Source organism: Mytilus edulis, chromosome 11, assembly GCF_963676685.1.
Source record: "Mytilus edulis chromosome 11, xbMytEdul2.2, whole genome shotgun sequence".
In the NCBI taxonomy this organism is placed as follows: domain Eukaryota; kingdom Metazoa; phylum Mollusca; class Bivalvia; order Mytilida; family Mytilidae; genus Mytilus; species Mytilus edulis.
The window spans coordinates 31200337-31204791 of record NC_092354.1 but is presented as its reverse complement, the minus strand read 5'-3'; the positions used below and the strand labels follow the sequence as shown (position 1 = coordinate 31204791).

At 33.8% G+C, this 4455-nt stretch overlaps 1 long non-coding RNA gene across 1 annotated transcript; it reads left to right on the top strand.

Moving 5' to 3' along the window:
* The first annotated feature begins 2565 nt into the window (after nt 1-2565).
* Nucleotides 2566-3949, top strand: LOC139494805 (uncharacterized). The gene is made up of 2 exons (XR_011657161.1): nt 2566-2906; nt 3585-3949. It is a non-coding gene; the product is annotated as an uncharacterized lncRNA (long non-coding RNA).
* Nucleotides 3950-4455: the final 506 nt, after the last annotated feature.

Here is a 4455-nt window from a genome sequence, read left to right as displayed (position 1 = left end):
ATAATTAATGTATAAATCTTTGGAAATGAATTTGTGAGTTGTTGCAAGGGTCTCCAACGTGCAAAGAGCGTGGCAATCTCCTTACACGAGGCATCATATTTAACGTCCCCCTTCTGACCGGACGTGACGGCGAACTTGATACATCCCGCACAGCCAAACGGACGCCCCAAGTTTTTACTGCCGGTCGGGAAAGACCAAGTAACCATATTTCTATACCCCAGTCACCCTTTGGGTTCATCAGATATTGTAACTTTTAAGTGATAAACGTGTTTAAGTAATGAAAAGTCTTATAATAAAATTAACGGTACCAAAAATGTTAGGTCCATTTTAGTCTTGATGGTGCTTATATCAATGTCTGAAATTCTTCCCTCAGATTAAATAAACTAAAAAAACACACACGGAGAATTGAAAATTACACAATGAGATTTGTGCGCACATATTTAATTAGCATATTTAATCTGAATCTATTACAAGCTTAAATAACTAGGGGACAGAACTCGCTTTCAATTTGTAGCCTGGGTTCCTGGCTCAAATTGTCATTGCGATGCGAAGCTTAGAATAGGCCTGGATAACGAGGCGATGATGACCCGGCTTGCCAATCAATTACAAAATAGATCTAACCGTACGAGTCATGTCACTAGTCTGGCCAATTTTGCATTCCACAGTGGGAGTTGGAAGGCAAAGGGAGGGAAATCCCCTATAAGGCTTTAGTATTGCATGCTGTTGGACCATTGTCTCCAGTCAAGGACAAGGGAGGAGGGCTTAGGCGTTCGCATACATGATTAACTCCATCACATTGTGTATGTGCCTGTCAAAAGTCAGGAGCCTGTAATTCGATAGTTGGTGTTTGTTATACTTTCATCATGTTTTTTTGTACTTCATTGCATTTTAAAACTAACAAACTGATAAATCCTATGAAATTAATGTTTGCAGCTAGCAGCAATATTCCTGCAAACATAAGCATTTTGCAGCAAATGTTTGCAAGAAGCCTATTTTTTGGTAAATAAGTATATACATAAACTTTATTTAGAGTCAGCATGCTCTAATTAGCTTGTAACTTACATAGTAAGGGATTAATTATAAATAATAATAAATAATTATTTTATTATAGTGTCACATATTGATTGACAATTATTACAAATCACAGTATTCAATAAAACAATCAATACCCAGTGATAAATTCGACTTATGAGACACTTAACACATGTTATATACATATTAATATAGTTTCACGGTAAAATTATCGTCAAAAAAGTCAAAAAACATGTTTATATATATACCGCCATGTCACTTTTTTTTATTTGGGATTACAACTGGTGCAAAAAAGGTGCTTAGCTGGTTCATCACAAGTTTGAATGAAATTATAAAAGTGCACACCACTATTGCTTTCTAATAGTATATAGGAGCAGCATATGTAATATACTGCTTTTATAGTAGGTCTCATTGGGGTCTATGCGTGATGCGGGATTGGACGATTTTTTGTAAGCCCCAAAGCGTGATAGTCAAATTATTAAGCGTGGAATGAAGTCGAGCGGTATACGTGAAATTACAAGCATTATTTTTACAATGATAAGCGGGTATACAGATCTCTGACAAAACAATAAGCGGGATCAGACCCCCCCTTTATATTATATTATTTAAAATAATAAAATGAGGTACAAATGTACATGGACATGTAGCTTAAGAATGATTTAGAAATATTGTGTAACCTTGCCATTCTGCTCCATGACATCCCACTTTCATATAAATACATAGTTGATTGATTTAAATTGTACTTTGGTCGTCCTGTGGATGTTTCTTCAAACAGCAAAGCGTTTTCGCCCTCATCATTTACCATCTGTTCAATATTCAAAGTATGTAGCATTTGTGTCATGTCCAGTTGAGTATAGGGTTTCAATAGTTAGATTTAAATCTGACCCCGGATCAAGCACAGAAAGCATAACATTTAATATCTCTAAACAACTTTCTAGTCTCCGACTGATGTTTTCGATTAAGGTTGTCATGAGCATGTCCAAGGTCTGTTAAGTTACGATTAGTATTTTCAAAAACATACAATATAAAGATGTGAAGAATTCCCCTAAATCTTCTGTATCGTTGATCGACATAATAAGGAAACTCGAGAGTTCTAATGCATCTGTATATATTTTTCACCTCCTTTGAAAATTTTGACAGGATATGACACCGACGAGGAGATACGAAAGTAACGCGAGGTGTTCCGAATGATATTTTTATGTGACAAGAGTTCGGGTGACCAAGCTATTAATCTGTTGAATTATTCATCTCATGAATATTCATAAGTAATGTGCATACAAATCTCAGTGTGTAATTTTCAATTCTCACTGTGTGTTTATTCAGTTTATTTCATCTCAGTGTGTCTTTGAATTCTCAGTGTGTAATTTTCAATTCTCTGTTTGGTAGAAATCCAGGATAGTTTTAGAAAGTTATTAAAATTTCAAACACTTGTAACCAGAGTGAATATTTGTGGCCATGGACGCTGACGACACTGACTAAGGAATATAGGATCGCTATGTCCCGCTTTTTTACTAAGGTCGAAGGCTCATAAACCTTTGTCACAGGGTGACTTTGGTTACTCACATATATGTTGTTATTTTGGTTGTTAATTCTATTTCGATTTGCAGAGCGTCAGTATCTTATAAATGCTATATTCTGCAGACTTCAGTGTATAATACATGTCCACATTTTACATCTAATTAATTAGGTAGTGTCCACTATTTACTTGGGCATTTACCTGTAAACTTGTCGAACGGGTTGAGTAACATGTGATACCTGTATTTGATGAGCTGACTATTCACTCTCAGGTAACACCTTAACGAGTCAAGGTGTATATGTGTTTTGTATAAAGTTAGTTTACAATGTGGCGTGGACACACACACTGGATTTCTGAGGTAGGACTCAATTTATTCTTATTTATTTAATCATTATTCGTTCTAAAGTGTTCAGTTTTCTGCAACAACGCAAATATAGAATATTTATTTAAATTGTAATTGTAATTTTTGACATTGCTATTTTGTAACTGTCACAAGTCAATTAATGTTCATTATAATGAAAGTTTAACACGGTTATATATTTTCGGTTATAGTAATTATTCGAGTGTCGAAACCGTTTGGTATTTTAGGAACGTTTGTGTACGATAATGCAATGATGTGTGTATCTCCATAAGTATGTAAAGTAATATGCAACGTATAAGCATAAATGTATATTCAGCGTTAAAAGCTGTATATTGTGTGTAGTAATTGTATAATGATAGTATACAATAAAGTCAATTATGTGACTTGTAAAGTAAGGCATTATACGATATGCCGTAGCTTGTATTGTGTAAAGTAAGGCATTATTCGATATGCCGTAGCTTGTATTGTGTAAAGTAAGGCATTATACGATATGCCGTAATTATTTGAGTATAAGTAATGCATTATTCAATATGCTGTAATCTTCTATAGATTGAAAATAAGTAGTCTTACTAAGTATTTGTCATTATTTATGCGACATGTGTAATACATAAACATAATTATGTATATTTCTTGAGTATAGTATTGTATTTTAACGTACAGTATGTATTTCAATAGGTCCCAGTTTCAGGCTAGATGTATGTAGTTTGATTAGTAAAGTATGGAGATATATTACAAATGGTGGTGAAACCTGTTGACGGTGCGACGTTCCATGTTTTTCATCAATAGTTTGGCAACCTACAATATTTGGAGTCGAGTCTAGACAATAGGGCAGCCGTAATGTGTACACCGCTTATGATGGGCCAGTTTTGTGTAGTTACCATAAAACCAAATACGTAACATTCCGTAGTATCGTTATCCAGATTTCAAAGCTAAATATAAAGAAGGAACAGTTCATTAAACATTTGACATTATTAATTCATTTTATTTCATTTATTTATATTTGTAAATTTGTACAATATTAAATTGTTATTTTGTTTAAAGTAGTCATTTATTATCTGTAAGTACAAACTCCTAAGTCAGCTCTCGTCTATCCGTGACAACCTTGTGTTAAATTTCCATAGATTTCTATTCACTTTTACAAAAGTTAGAGTGCGAAAACCAAGAAAATGCTTATTTGGGCCCTTTTTGGCCCTTTCTTCCTAAAATATTGGGACCAAAACTCCCAACCTGCCTTTTGTGGTCATAAACTTGTGTTAAATTTTCATAGATTTCTATTCACTTTTACGAAAGTTAGAGTGCGAAAACTAAAAGTATTCGGACGACGACGCCAATGTGATACCAATATACGATCAAAAAATTTTCAATTTTAGCGGTCGTATAAAAATATGCGTCTCCACTACAGAATTATCAACGTGTCTCATTATTGAACAATGTAATCACTGCTAATGTATACATATGAACTTGTACATAATAAATATGTATATAAGAAAAAGTAAAATCACAAAAATACTGAACTTAGAGAAAAATCAATTCGGAAAGTCCATAA